General features: G+C 50.3%; 1 protein-coding gene across 3 annotated transcripts in view; it reads right to left on the bottom strand.

Annotated features, from left to right (window-relative positions):
• LOC115635018 (tyrosine-protein phosphatase non-receptor type substrate 1-like) overlaps positions 1-15656 on the bottom strand; it is a 79734-nt gene that overhangs the window by 26392 nt on the left and 37686 nt on the right. The window contains exon 1 of one of the 3 annotated variants that reach the window (XM_030533203.1): positions 5-172. The exons of the other annotated variants lie outside the window; for them this stretch is intronic. The gene's annotated coding sequence lies outside the window, so the exon portion shown is untranslated. Of the gene's footprint in view, positions 1-4; positions 173-15656 lie in introns of those variants that run through there. 3 annotated transcript variants of the gene reach the window in all.

Genomic DNA, 15656 nt, shown 5'->3' with positions numbered 1-15656 from the left:
CCACCTGCGGCAGCCGGCGGGTTGTGCCCAGGCGGGATCCAAATCCCCGGCGCGGTGACCCCTGCGAACCAGCCGCCTTCTTCAATCACAAGCCAGCCGCTGCAACGCCCCTAGGCGGGCGGAGCGGGCAGGAGCCCGGGGGCACCTGGGCTGCGAGCCGCAGGGGGAGCGCTCAGCCCCGGGGCGCTGCAGCCGAGAACCGCGCGCCCTGTGCGTCCCCGGGACAGCAGCGCGGACCCTGCGGCCGCTCTGTCCCCCAGTCCCGGTTGGCGCTGAGCAGACACCCGCCTCCCCGGTTGCCTAGCAGGCGGGGCGGGGTGAGACGCTGCTTCCCCCGCCCCGCGCTTGAAGGTGGCTTGCGGGGCTGGTGCGCCGGGGCCCTGCCTGGCGCCGCACACGCTTGTTTGTCTAGGGTCACCCCTGGCTGCCGGAATCAGCCCCACGCTGCGGGTTTAAGGTGGGCTGGGAGAGTTCCCGCCCCTCCGTCCTGGGCTCCCGCCTCACTTCGGCTGCTGCTCGCCCATTGCCTTCGCCAATCGCTTCCCCAGCCAGGGGAGGGCGTGGAGCCCGGAGCCCGCCTTGGTCTGCACCAATCCTCTCCCGGATGCTCCCCATGGAGGCTAGGGAAAGGCCGAGGAAGAACTGGAGGGCAGGGCAGGAAGCAGTGGGGATGAGAGGATGGGCTGCCCAGTGGTTAGAGCACTAGTTTATGACCGGGGTACTAGTCGCTGTTCTAGCCCTGACACGTGTTTGTCCAACCTGCTCTTAAAAATCTACTGTGATGGAGGTTCCACAACCTCACGAGGTAATTTATTCCAGTGCTTAGCCACTCTGACTGTTAGGAAGTTTTTCCTAATCTTCAACCTAACCCTCCCCCCCCTTGCTGCAGTTTAAGCCCATTGCTTCTTGTCCTGTCCTCAGAGGTTAAGAACAATTTTTCTCCCTCCTCTTTGTAACAACCTTTTATGTACTTGAAAACTGTTACCATGTTCCCTCTCAGTCTTCTCTTCTCCAAACTAAACCAACCCAATTTTTTCGATCTTCTCTCATAGGTCATGTTTTCTAGATCTTTAATCATTTTTGTTGCTCTTCTCTGGACTCTCTCCAATTTGTCCACCTCTTTCCTGAAATGTGGCATCCAGAACTGGACACAATACTCCAGCTGAGGCCTAATCAGCACAGAACAGAGCAGAAGAATGACTTCTCGTGTCTTGCTTACAACACTCCTGCTAATACATCCCAGAATGATATTTGCTTTTTTTGCAACAGTGTTACACTGTTGACTCATATTTAGTTTGTGATCCACTATGACCCCCCAGGTCCCTTTCCACAGTGATCCTTCCTAGGCAGTCATTTCCCATTTTGTACGTGTGCAGCTGATTGTTCCTTCCTAAGTGGAATTATTTGCATTTGTCCTTATTGAATTTCATCCTATTTACTTTAGACCATTTCTCCAGTTTGTCCAGATCATTTTGAATTTTCATCCTATTCTCCAAAGCACTTGCAACCCTGCCCAGCTTGGTATTGTCCGCAAACTTTATAATTGTACTCTCTATGCCATTATTTAAATCACTGATGAAGATATTGAATGGAACCGGACCCAGAATTGATCTGTGTGGGACCCCTCTCGTTATGCCCTTCCAGCATGAGTGTGAACCATTGATAACTACTCTCTGGGAATGATTTTCCAACCAGTTTTGCACTCACCTTATAGTAGCTCTATCTAGGTTGTATTTCCCTAGTTTTGTTTATGAGATAGTCATGTGAGACAGTACCAAAAACCTTACTAAAGTCAAGATATACTACATCTACCACTTTCCCCCATCCACAAAGCTAGTTACCCTGTCAAAGAAAGCTGTCAGGTTGGTTTGACATGATTTGTTCTCGACAAATCCATGCTGACTGTTATTTATCACATTATCTTCTAGGTGTGTGAAAATTGTTTGCTTACTTATTTGCTCCATTTGGCGGTGACAGCCCCACCCTGCCCCGAGGAGAGCAGTGAGGCGAAACACATTCCCAACTGTGAGGGGCTCAGAGACGTCGGTAATGGGAGTAGGGTGACCAGATGTCCCAATTTTATAGGGACAGTCCTGACATTTGGGGCTTTTTCTCATATAGTTGCCGATTACCTCCTACCCCATCCCAGTTTTTCACTCTTTCTATTTGCTCTCCCTAAATGGAAGCTCTGTGGGACAGAGACTGTCTTGTTCCATGTCTGTACAGTGCCTTGTGTAATGGGGTCCTGGCCCAGGACTGGGGCTCACAGGTGCTACCATAATACATGTTAATAATAGTAAGCGCCTTAGCTGGAAGGGTAGGAAGATGTGGGGCTGGGAGCAAATAGGGGAGAGAGGGGGAGAATAGAAATAGGAGAAAGGAGGAGTCTCTCTGCAACCTCCTGAAGAGGCCCTGGGAATCCCTTGTTAAATTCCAACAGCTAACTGAAGGAAGGGGAGAGGTGCCCCCGACAGCACTGACCCCCCTCTCACAACCATCCATGCCAGACAAACCCCCGACTCCCCTGGCCCTCACCCCAAAGCCTGGTCTCCATCTCCCCTACCCACTGCACTGCCCTCCGAGTCCTCAGGAGCTAAGAAGAACCCTTCCAGCAAGTGCACTTAATAGGAATTTGGTTGCCAACTGGTACCGACTCCTTCTGTGGTATGGCGATGAGGAGAGCTTTGTTTGAGAGGGGAAATGGATAAACGGATGCCCTGCGCGACGTGCCGTTTGTCACAGGCTGACAAGGCCTGTTTTCCATCAATGGAACAAAAGCCCAAGGCGGCGAGGGAGGAAAGGGGGGAAGTGCGAGGATGAGAGGATGGAGGCAATGGGAGGGTGAAAGCAGAGGAAGAGCAGGGCAGAGAAAGAGCGTGAAGGGAGAAGGCAAGAGTTTGGTTCTCCCTTCTCACACTGCAGCGTATTCACGGGTACGTCTACACGGCAGTAAAAACCTTGTGGTGCTGAGTCTCAGCTGACTCAGGCTCAGGGGGCTTGGGGCTAAACAGCAGTGTAGACCCATGGGCTGGTGCCTGGCTCTAAGACCCTCCCCCCTCGTGGGGTGTCAGAGCCCAGGCTCCAGCTGGAGCCTGAACGTCCACACTGCAATTTTCTAGCCCTGCCGCCTGAGCCCTGAGAGCCCAACTTGGCTGACCCGGGCCAGCAGCACCCCTGCCATGGGTCTTTGATTGCAGTGTAGCCATAGCCCAAGTGCTGTGCGTATTCCTGCAAGACACCAGACCCACTATACTGGGGACGATGGGCATGGCATTGCTACACTACTACGCTTCTCACACACACACAGGCAAGCAGAGCCTCCATTACCCATTCAGACCTTGGTTTTCTCTGTGAACAAGGGGCCAGTTGTGGCCAGGGTGCTTCTTCCTGGAAATGAACAATGATCAACTCATTGAACAATGGTCAGCTGGTAACAGTTTTCATTCGCTGCCAACCTGGGTCAGAACAGATGGAATGACCTACCGAGTAAGGCTGTGGCTGCCCATCGGGCCCCGAAGGATTTCACCACTGTACCTGAGCCTACCCTACAAGCAATATGAATGCATAGCACACAGGGAGTCAAAGTGGGCTGGAGAGTGGCAGATATTTGGGGGGAGTCTTTGCTGCTGTTTTAGCTTCTTATCAGAAAGAAAAATCCTTGATTGGGGCCAGATAGACCAAATATTCTTATGCTCACACTGCCTAAGACAGTTATCCATACCCAGGAGCAGGAAGAGCGCAAATACCAGCTAGCTACTGTCCCGCACTAGACTTCAGCCAGAAGGTGGCGGCAGACCTTGCTCTGCGACTGCTCTTCTAGAACAAGAATAATTCCAATGTTCTGGAGAACTTTGCTGTAATTCTTCCAGCAGTTTGGCTTGCAGCCTCCCTCCGCCCCCATTAACCGTAACACCCTTGGGAGGGTGACAGAGTGCCATAGCTAGTTTCTTGATTTATGTCATGCTGTAAACAAAAAACAAAGCTACTTCAAGAGATTTGGAAATGGTCCCCCCAAGCTGGGCGCATTGTCAGCCCATATAACTTCATGTTCTTACCACTACAACCCCTCTCCTCTGTCCTGTAGTTTGCTACACCCACATGTTGCATCTGGTCTTAATTTGCATGCTCTTGAAAGCAGGGAACGTATTTTCCTATGTGCCTGTGCTGTGCCTTGCTCAGTGAAGCCTCAAACCTGATTAAGGGCTTCTGGGTACTATCATAATGCAAATATCTTTGTGGTCAATGTTATTCCAGTGGAAACAGCGGCCATCCTATGTAAAAAAAAACTTGCTACCACCATCTTTATCTCCCTTGTCTGTCTGGCAAGCGTGTAAGTGAGCAGTAGGGAATGGGGTTTGTGAGCACACTGGAACCATTTTGTCTCACGTTCATGCTTCATGTGGGGCTTTTTGTAAGGCCAGAGGAGCTTGGTCTGGGCTTAAAACAATTCCTTGCACAGTGGTGGGCATCCAAATGGAAAGCAGGAGGCACTGGGCAGAGGGTTATTAAGATCCTATAATAGATCCTCTTATAGAAGCATGAGAGATCCTCCTCCCTAGATTTCGATTCATTGGCACCCCCCAGAACTGAATTCTGGAGCAGTTGGTGCTGGGCGGACCAGAAGGAAGGGGGAAGATATATGGGTGCGATGCATGCAGCTGTCTGTGGCATTTCTCCGCCCTGATGGTTATTTTTAAATGGAGCCAGAATTCCTGGAGGCCTGTTTGACTTCAGCGTGTCTGGGCTATTCTCCTGTGCCATGCTGAAGGTTCAGACAACCTGTTTTGAGGCGATTACAAAGTGGAGACAGCCCGTGTGCAAGCAGCAGCTACAGAACGGTTAGGAAGGGAAGTTACAGAGCTAAAAAAAATTGCAAGGAGAAATGTGCTGAAGCAAAGCAGATGGTTGTGGCGTGAGCTCATCATGGAGCTAAACTGGTGTTGCTTCCTTATAAAAAACATATGGGCAGGCCAGCGGGCTCAGCAGTCTGCCCCCCTGCCCCGTCCCTCCGGCTCCAAGGCTGTTTGGGTTGGTTACACAAGCTCCCCATCAAAGCGAGTGGTGTTTTCTGGGGCCCGCCCACTCAGGAGGCCCTTGTGCCATAGAAGGGGCTGCAGGTTAATAATCTGTTTGTGATGAAAGCGCCATTTCCCCTGGCTGCTGAGTGCCTGCGAAGGAGCGAGAGCTCAGAGCCTTTCAGGAGATATAATGCCGTAATTAGTAGTTTCCTTCGGAATCAAACTCCCACCGTTAGCAGGCAGCTTGCTGCGCTATTCATCGGGGTGGGTTAGCGCTGCCAGACGTTAAATACTATTATTGGGCAGCCAGGCTCCGCTCGACAAGTTTAGCTTCTGCTTTTGCTTCTTAATTTAATCTGAAACTACCATTTGAGCTGGGGTGGAGGCATTGGATTTTAAAGGCCATTTTTTCCTTAGTCAGCCCCACTGGCCTTTCCTATCTGCTTCAGCAGCCATACAACCAGGTGGCTCCGGCATCCGTTGGTGTTAAGTTGCTCCTAAGCAATCCAGACCTGGTGCTGGGAGAACTCTGTGCATTCAGAGCCGCTCTGACAGGTTGCAATAATAAATAACTCACTGCTTGCAGGGTTTGCTTGGCCGGTATAACTGAAGAAGAGGAAGCCCCAGGTTTCAGTCTTTCAGGAGAGCTTTTCAGGAACAGGTTTGCTTTCACAGCTTCAAGGGCTGGACCGAAGAGCTTTCCATGCTTTCAATCCCTTTCTTGGGGAAGCATTACAAGGCCAGTGGCAACAGTGCTGGATATTTGAGCCCTCTATGTCTGTGGCTGGATCAGTCACTCTGTGGGCTTCAGGCCTTAAATTTTTTTTCAGTGACCCCCAACAAACTGACAGGCCCGATTCTCTTTCTAAGAGGTTGGTTGGGGTTTTAGCTTGTCCCCCGTGACACAGGAGCATGAATGAAATCTGGTAAATAGCTCAGATTATTTCTGGACTCAGAAAGTCTCCCTATTTTATATTATGCATTCTTCAGGAATTGCAGCAGTAACACAGCTTGTACGTAGCACCACCACAGTGTTTATTCAGAACACTGCAATAAAGCCACGTGCCACTGGCACCAATTAGGAGGGGCAGTGGAAAATGCAGTTCTGTCAAAATCGAAATGCTTTGCAATCACGTTGATTTTGTCTACATATCATTTGGGGGGAGGGGAATTCTGGCAGTGGAAAACATCCCTTTTTGACAATTTTTAAATGAATGTTTCATCATGTTACATATAATTTAAAAGTTGAGATTGAAACAAAATATTTTAATGCAAGCTTAAGTAGAAAGGGCATGTGATTTTGTACTGGAAGATCTGAGTTCTACTCCTGAAACTGCTATCCAATTCTGGGTGGCACCATAGTATCAAGGGATGTCTGGGCTGTCCACAGATTCTTGACAATACTTGAGTATTTATCCAGAACATTTACATTTTTAAGCACTGTGCCAACATCAGCACAATTCCTTCCGGAAGTGGGTAAGTGGCACTGCCCCTAACTGACAGACTGGGACACATGGAAAGGTGGAGGATGGCATTTTCAAAAGTGGGCACTGATTTTGAGTGCCCAACTTGAGACACCTCAGGTCTGATTTTTCAGGGATGCGGAGCTCCCTCCTCTGCCATCGACTTCAGTTGGAGTTGTGCCCACTCTGTGTCATTGAAAATCCAGGTCCAAGGTGCTGCAGGCTGGGAACTCAAAAAGCCAGTAGGGAGTTTTGAAGGTTGAAGCTATTTGAAATGCCTCCTTCTCATTCCCCTCGCCAGTGGTGTCAGAGCCAGGATCAGACAGGACTCCTGGCTTCTGAGCTCCATGTCCAGTCCAGCATAACAGTGATTTTCAGCCTTTGCTCCATCACGCCCCACTTTCTCAAAGGCACTGAGTCTGGAGCCCACCTTCCCATGTGCTAGAGACAATGTTAATAACCTATCCAGATGCTGGCATCTTTATGGCTATAGTGGCCTTTTTTCTGATGCATCTCGGGGACAGGAGGCAGCAGGTTTGTAAGCAGAGAGTTTATCCGGCTGGGGACAAACTGACCCATGAGGCAACCAGACTGTGACTTGTGAATCCCTCCTGAGGAAGGGGGACAGCATGGGCAGAACCCTGTGCCTGCAGCCTGTTCCACACTGAGTCCCTGTACTCTCAGCCTACTTCCTTTGCAGCTGACAGCAGATCCCTCCACCCACATGCCCACCCTGCAGGCTGAGCAGTAGCGGGGGCAGCATGGAGTGGAAAAGGAGAACATCTCCCTGCATGCAGCCCCAGCTGCAGACTCACTACAGGGTCAGACCTGTTCAGTCTGGGTGCATGCTGGAACTGGCATAAACACACGGAGGGAGTCCATAGTGGACTCCAGGCTGCCATGGGGATTTATCTACTACTGTAAATGCAGACACTAAATGCAGACGGACAAGCATTTGAGGCCAGAGCCACCAGCAGCATGGTCAGGCCCCATGATTTGTGAGCCAAACCAGTCACAGTGCTGGGTGGGCAACGGGCACTGCTATATAGATTATTGGCTCTTTCACACCCGGATTCCTCATGTAAGGGGGAGCTAGCCTGAGTCCCTAGTATAGGCTGCCCCTCATTCATCGCCAGCTTTGCTCCCCTCTTTTCTTGGTGTCAGAATAGAGTGTTGAGTGTCTTTTGCCTAACAGAGAAACACAAGTGTGCTCAGAAAAGGAAAGAATTTCGTCTGGTGGGATTCAAATGTTAAAGTCTTTAAACATCGACTCCAGTCAGGTTTTCTCATCCCCTTTTCATCACGCTTCCCACCCTGCTTGGTTTCAGACAGCCAGGAGAACGCTGGTAGCTGCTCTTTCTACACCGAGAGAGTGATTTAAAATTACACACAGATGTGGAGAGGTTTTCAATTCTTGCGCAGTGGGACCACACACTGCATTCCTGACAAGTTCTAGTTCTATCAAAGTAGCACCATTTTATCACTAATGGAAATATTCCATTCACTCACTTGCTAGGGCTTTTTCCTTTAGAGACAAATATTTTACAATCTTATTAGGACAAAGCAGTTTATATTATGATGTAACAGGGACCTGCCTTAGAGGTTAATAGCAATCAGCCTTCAGCCTTATGGCCAACCACTTCTAAAAGGTATGGCCATATGAGGCCATACCACCCAGCCTGTTGGGTCTTCCAGCTTCATTAAGTCTCTCAAAATCCCGGGCAGGTGAGGAAGTCTCTTAAAATGATAATCAGACAAGAGGAAAGAATACCACAGGCTAACGTGTAGAAACTGAAATCGATGGGGAGTTCTCCTTTAAAATCAATGCCACAAGAAGACCTCAGTCTAGGGTCTGATCCAAAGCCAGCTGAAGTCAAATCAAAGATGCTTATTGACTTCAGTGGGTTTGGATCAGGCCCATAAAGTTCCTGGACCTCCACAACACATCAGCCAGCATGCACAGGAATTCCTCCACCCTTTAACGATGATCTCAGATTATTTCACATGCTGAATGACTTCTCTCCCAGTTAGAAAGAAGAAAGGGAGTGGGAGGAAGTGCTCCCAGCCTGTGGAACCTGAAGGGGGAATGGGGGACCCTCTGATAGGAGGAATGGGGGGCAAACGGAGGCCCTGGCAGGGAAGCCACTGGGGGGAATTGCAGGGAGTCCCTGAAGGAGGGGGCGCTGGCAGGGTAGCACACAGGGAGCTTGTGGGTGGACTGAAGGGCTGCCAGGAGTGTATGCAATGAGCTCAGCCTCCATAAACTACCGAGTGTAGCTCTCATTTTCAGCCCCAGACACTGCGCAGACCACCAGAGCTCTGAGCCACTCCTCAAATTAACTGACTTTTGTGTTTTCTCACAACCAAACCAGGCCGTGAACTCAGAATAGAAGTGATGCACCACACTGCTCAGTCTCCTGGCCTAGCCCCGAGAAGCCCTCTCTGACTCGAGAGGCAGGAGCCTGGAGCAGATTTTGTTATGAGCCCTTTAAAAGCTAGGTATTGCTATTGCACTTCTGATATTTAGCACCTCCAGGGAGCCAAATGTACCTTCAGCCTAGTTGGGTAGCCTGCCAAATTAATCCAAGACACCCAGTACAGAAGGAGCTTAAATTAGTTTGATCTGATGTTAGCTTATACTAAACAATATGTTAACTTGATGATGGAAAAATTCCCTTGTGCCAGTGAGAAGGAGTGATGCATAGAGCCTGCTGAGCCTCAGATGAGGGAGAACGTAATTTATGGGGGGGAAGGGAGCAGGCATTCGTATCTGTGTGAGGGTCAGACTCATGGGCTCCTAAAGAGACCTTCTGACCCATTTTAACAGCCGCAGACCATATCCTCCCTGGCCTCCTCATTGCACACTCATCTGAGCACAGCTGGCTTGTTTCACTCCACTGCAATAGGTCTCTGCTCTCATGGGTGTCTCACAGTCAGAGACGACTAACCTCAACAAGATTCTTATGTAGCCCAGGGAAACAAAGGGACAGGTGCTGCATTAAGAATCTATTTGCTATCCCTCTACCCTCAACTACTTATCAAAGAAGCAAAGGCCATTATGGCAGCGTCGGGTAAAGCTGCCTTGTGAAGCAGAACAGTTGTTTGATGGTGGCTTTTCTTCTGTGTGTTTCCTTCTCATGTGTTTCTGATGAGCCTTTCCTTGGCTGTGATATGTGTCACTGGTCTCGCTCTATTTAAAGATGAACGGCAAAGTCAAGAAACTTGCGTACTGTGCCTTTAGGAGGGGGCCTCAAAGGAATTGTCTTTATTATTTATTCAGCAAGGATTTTTACCACTTGATTTGCTTTTCATAGCAGAAATCCCAGGTCCTCTGGCAGTCCTAGGAAGCTGTGGATGGTGGTTACAGCTGGAGGCTGAAACCTGAGCTATTGCCCTACCAGTCCCAAAGCGAAGGGCAGGGGGGCAGGGAGGACCCAAACTGTGTGCGTCTAAAGGAACAGTGAAACTAGGACACAACAATACAGCTTGCTTCACAGCTTACTGTGAAAAGCCACCAGTTATTGTAGGCCAGTGGCTCTCAAACTTTTGTACTGGTGACCCCTTTCACACAGTAAATCTCTGAGTGCGACCCCCCTTCCTTATAAATTAAAAACACTTTTTAATATATTTAATACCATTATAAATGCTGGAGGCAAAGCAGGGCTTGGGGTGGAGGGTGACAGCTCGCGACCCCCCGTGTAATAACCCGACCCCCAGTTTGAGAACCTCTGTTGTAGACTAATTGGGGAGGAGTATTTCTAATCACATTCAACTTAATTTTAGTCACACTCATGTTCCACTGGGAGATTGTGCTGTTTTGCCCTTGGTCAATGACTTCTGCAGAACTGCTTACGTCTGATTGCTTAATGTTAAAACCTGACTCCCAACGCACTGTCTTCTCGTCTGCCCCAACAACCACAGCCGAAATCCATCTCAGCTCCTGAGCACAGGAAAGCGGCCTTTACTCTATGTGAATAACAATACAAACCCATGAAAACGTTATTGGTTGTCTGTATTGTGGTAGTGCCCAGAGACCCCAATCAAGATCTGGCTCCATAGCTCCAGGTGTTGCATGCATGCAGTGGGACGGTCCTGAAGCTGTTACTTGGAACTTAGATGGTTCTGTGTCTCTCAGAGCTATGCAGGGACCTGTCAGCTGCTTTCTGGCTCTGTTTTTGCTGGAATATGGCACCTGCAGCGGTGGAAGCAGAGTAATTCATCCAGGCTTCCTTAACATATTCCTGCAAGTTTCCTGCTGGGGAATTCCTATTGGCCTGAGTCAGAGCAGGAAAGGTGGGCATATCCTGGAAGCCTGCCCTATCTTGACCTGTATGGACTTGAAGTGTAGCTGTGTAGAGGTACCAGGGTGCTCCGGCTGTGGGCTGAAAACCTGCTCCAGAGCATTCAGAGTCAGGAAGCGCTGAGAAGCTGAAGAATCTCTGGAATTACTGGCTGGTTAGTTACAACGAGGAGTTAAACGTCCTGGCTGGGCTCACGTCACAGGGAACGCTCCAGCAGCGTCCCACTCCAATCTCTTCCCTGGCTTCCTAGGGCCCTGTGCGCCTTTCTGCTGTGCAGAGCCCTGGGACACACACCGAAACCCTCAAGCTGGGAGCAGGAGGGGAACAGACCCTGGGCAGCCAACTCCAAAGCTGGAGTCCTTCTGCATGAACCCAGCATGGTTAAGGCTTCAAGGGCATTAGAAGGATGTGGCTGGCGAAGGATGAGGATCAGGGGACCTGCACCTCTGTACACAAACTCCTTGGCAAAGCAGTTTATTTTCAGAGCCACATCTGCTTCCAGTGTGCACCTTCTGCCCCCATTAGGTACATGACTGGAGCAGGGACCAGTGACCCAATGGCTCCTGCGCTGCCCTTGCTGCTAGATGGGAAGGAGACCCAGGGGTTTTCATGAAGAGGCATCATCACAGTGCTGACTGTAGGGTTGGAGTTTTGAATTTTCAGGGGCCTGGTGCAGGTGGAGGGCTCTGTGTTCTTATCGACATGGTGATGGTGTGGTCCTAAATGAAGATCCTGATTTTGTGACTTGTGCTCCAGTTTAAGGGCCAGCGTAAACCTAGCGGAGCCTCGCTGGCTTCAGTGGAGTCACGTTTAGTGTTCGCTGGTGTAAATAAGCTAGATTCCTATCTTAGTTGCTCAGGTGTAACACTTTGAGGGGCTCTAGGATTACACTGGAGTAACCAGGATCAGAACGCAGCCCAGAATCTTGACCGAGCTGGTATTCTCCAGCCTGGTTCCGTGTTACCGCGTTGTAGCTTCACTCCGTTCTGTGATGTTACTTCTGCCTCAGGCTGCCGGGACCAGAATATGGAGAGCAGGTGTTTCCACATTAATGGCTGAGGACGTCAGGGAATGCTGGTCCCTGGGTAGTTTTTAGTGAAACATAAAATACTACACAGCTCTGGTGGTAATGCTTGTTTGTTCCCCTCTAGAAGGAACAGCTTCTCCTCATGCTTTCAGCAATGTGCTGGAGAGTTAACCGGCTCTCTTACAGCAAGTTTGACCTACTGTCCATTATCTCTTCATCTACTTGTGCAGCGTGTACGTGAGCTCATCCTGGTGATCTCTGCAAGGTGGGCGTTACTATGAGCACTGGCTGCAAAACAGGGACTTCACAGCTTCCTTTGCTGGTTCTTGTTACCAGAGACAAGAAATACATAATCCGCCCTTAGCCCTGGGACACTTAGCAGTGGCGCCAGCTGAGAAACTCGGAGAAGCAGCAAGTGCTGGAGGACAGGAGTGGCACAGAGGTGCAAGCTGCCAAACCTTCAGAGAGTCCCTAACCCTCCCCTCTCAACTAGGGGCCCTGAAGAGCATGGAAAACTAATTACCAATCCCTAGTTCCCAGCCCTCCTCCCACTCGTCAGGGCCGAGGTAGTGTTCTTGGCAAGCACTGGAAAGCGAAGCCTGCCTGTGCCAGCAGCAGTGTGCTCTGTGCATGAACAGACAGAGACAAATATACTTGCCAGCGGTGTAAAGTCCTTCACTCCTCACAAGGCCTGTTTCCCACAAACAGCACTTAATTGTTCCTGATGTCTAGCTGGGCTCAGCCTGTGCTCGGGGGACGTGCTCTGCTGCTGGCTGTCACATGGGGAGCGGGGCTATGAAAAAGAAAGCGGGGGAGCAGGAGGAATATACAAATCGGAACCTAGGCTTGCTGTGTTCAGGGCTGAGGATTATTTCTTGCCATGATAATTGTAAAATAAGCTGTGACTTCTTAGCTGAAAGTAAGAATGCCGCAGGAAATCGGGACTGATTCGGGAGCATTCATGTCTGCCAGAGGGCAAAAGCAAGCTAGTGTGGCATGTTCTGTGACTCCCATCTCCCTGTGGGACAAACACACCTGCCTGTACCATGGAATGGAGGACAGAATAGCTGCTGGGCTTCAGTTCAGCAGGCAGGCGTCCTACCACTGAGATGAAGGCACAAGGCCGCGAGCTGGATGCAAACAGACCTGAGGTTCTTGGCATAGTCTGGGCGAGGTGTGATCTGTCGCATCAGTTGCAGGGTGTGTAGGTACCAGCAGCCCAGAGCTGCATGCCCTACCTTCTGAGTGGAGTCCTGGTGCCTTTGATTGGGTGAGGAGGAGTAACAAGCACTGCTGGAGCCTTTGATCTTGCTGAGCAGAGGCCTTTTAACTTTCCCTGGCTGTCTGCAGTCTCTCTGTGGCCAGCGTTGTTTTATCCCGGCATCTACCTACGTTTCCCAGCACTGTTGCTTGGCTGCTGGCTGCACCTGGTCAGACCTCATGTCCCAGTCTCCCAGGAGCCTTCTTTGAGGACATCCCCAGGCCCTGTGCCATTCTCTATCTGGGCATTATCCTTAGGGCAAAACCAGAACCTCAGCCATAAGCCACCCTGCATTTTATAAGAGGAAGGAGTCGGATCTCAGTGTCTGGAGCCAAATCTTCCCCTAGGATTTTGATTCCAGGTCAAGCCCAGGACCGGACAGGGGCTTGATTTCAGGTTCCCATTCAGAGGCAGCTAAAATCTTTCAGGAAGAGACATTGAATAGGATTCTTTCCATTCTGGGCCAAAAGCTCCAGAATTCTTGCTCTTAGAGAATTCTCCTACTCTGGGGCCTGTCTCTCACCAGAGGAGATGTGATGGGGGCTAACCCATCCCAGCCTCTGGTTCAGCTTTGACATCCCAGCCTCACCCACATCTGCATCCAGATGCTGCTTCCTCAGCCCATCTATTTATGTTCCAGGGGCTAATAAGGGGACTGGGGTCGTGCTGATGCCTGATGTATTTATTTTGCCCTTTCCAGGGGCTGCAGCTGAGCCCATCTCTGATTTGTGTTGTGTCCCCTGTCATGACCACTGTGCTGAAAAGATAGCTGCCATTCCTCAGAAAGTAAACATATGTGCATGGGTTGTTTTTACACAGCACTTCTCCTCCTCTGGGTATCCCAGAGTTCTTAAATCGGATGCTGATGGTGCAGCGTCTGGGTCGGCTGACGTGGAATCGTGATGTGCCCTGGACTGGTTCCTTTGTTCATCACACCTAGTGAATGGGAAACCCCATCATCCGGCCCCACAAAGGGCCCGGGGACAAGACTGGTGCAAGGATATTTTGCGCCCTAGGCGAAACTTCCACCTTGCGCCCTCTGCCCCCACCCCTCCCCCCAGAGCATTGCTTATTATAAACTTTCAAAAATGAATACTCATAAAGTGGCATTGTTCATTAGAATTAATACATATTCGGCTTGAAAATTTATTAATTTCATTATTTAGCCTACATATTTAATGAAAATAATTGAATAACCTGACAGGGTGTGGGGCTGGCTGGCTCTGGGCAGGGCAGGGGATGCGAAGCTGGTTGGAGATGGGGTGTGGGGTTGGCTGGAGACAGGGGGTGCGGGACTGGCTGTGTGCAGGGCAGGGTGTGGGGCTGGCTGCAGGCCAAGTAGCACTGATGCCCTGAGCCAAGTAGCACATTGTCAAGCAGGATCTCCTGAGGGGGCTGCTTTCCAGTGGGAATTGCCCGGATGCAGCGTGTCTGGGGTGAGGGAGAGATTGTCTGGATCCTGAGAGAGAAATTAACAGCATCAGTGTGAGGAAATGGGCCGATGGTAGCACACTCCCCCCTGCAGATGTGCTCACTCCCTGCCAGCCACTCCAGTCCTTGGCCTAGCCTGAGCCGAGACGACCCAGCATGTGACGGACTGAGATGGAGACTTGGAGGAAACCGCCACCTTCATTTTCACCTGTGACCAGCAAAAGGATTTGAGCCCAATGTCTAGAGATGCCGTGCAAGGCCACGAGCCCTCTCTCACACTTCGCTAGCTGAAGGAAATCGACTCTTGTGTCTAAGGCACAGAGCTGGGTTCTGTTCTCTGCTTGGCTACAGACTGCTCCATGACCGGGCACCATAATAGCTCTGTGTTTTCCATCTTCCCCTTCCATAAAATGGTTCAGCTACCGCTCGGCAGTGTCTGTGCAGTGCTTGGAGATCCTTGGAGGCAGGGTGCAGTAGAAGTTCTTAAATCCATCCATCCCCTTTTGATGCCTCCAGGATCTGCAGTGGGCTAATCCCTCAGCCCTATACTGGATACCATCTGGATTCTTTTCACTCCCTCAGAACTCTTCCTTGATTGCAAAGTGTTATCGCGAGAGAACATCCAGTGCTGAAACTGCAGATAGTGCTCTTCTGTCTTCCAGGCCTAGGTGACTGTAGCTCATTGCTGGCTGGGCTGCTTGATAAAATCTCACAGCAGCTGTTGATAATTCAGAATGCTGCTGCTGGGACATTTATCACATTCGTTTTTCGCAGCCCATCGCTTCCTGCTTGCCATGGCTTTCTGCTAAAGGAGGCTGCAGGACTTTGAAGTCCTGGCTTTGAGATGTCTGTTCTCTTTGGCATTTTTTAAAAAGAGCCCAGGCCAGACAAGCCACTGGAATGGGTGGTGCGACATCTGCCGAGGATGTGGCCCTGTGTCCTATATGTGTTGTTCTATGTTGCTGATTGTGTCCCAGTGGGGCATTAAAGCACTTGGGTGGAGGAGATAGATAGGAAGTGTGATCACACCCTAGGGGACAATGTCAACGGGGGGCGACAGTGATATGAGTGGCTGTGATAACAGTTCTAAAGGTTATTTGTGCACAACCCACATCTAACCCTTGCCACAGTAGTTAGGGCAGTTTGCAGATGCCA

This window comes from Gopherus evgoodei, chromosome 14, assembly GCF_007399415.2.
Source record: "Gopherus evgoodei ecotype Sinaloan lineage chromosome 14, rGopEvg1_v1.p, whole genome shotgun sequence".
NCBI classification, from domain to species: domain Eukaryota; kingdom Metazoa; phylum Chordata; order Testudines; family Testudinidae; genus Gopherus; species Gopherus evgoodei.
This window is presented reverse-complemented; position numbering and strand designations above follow the sequence as displayed.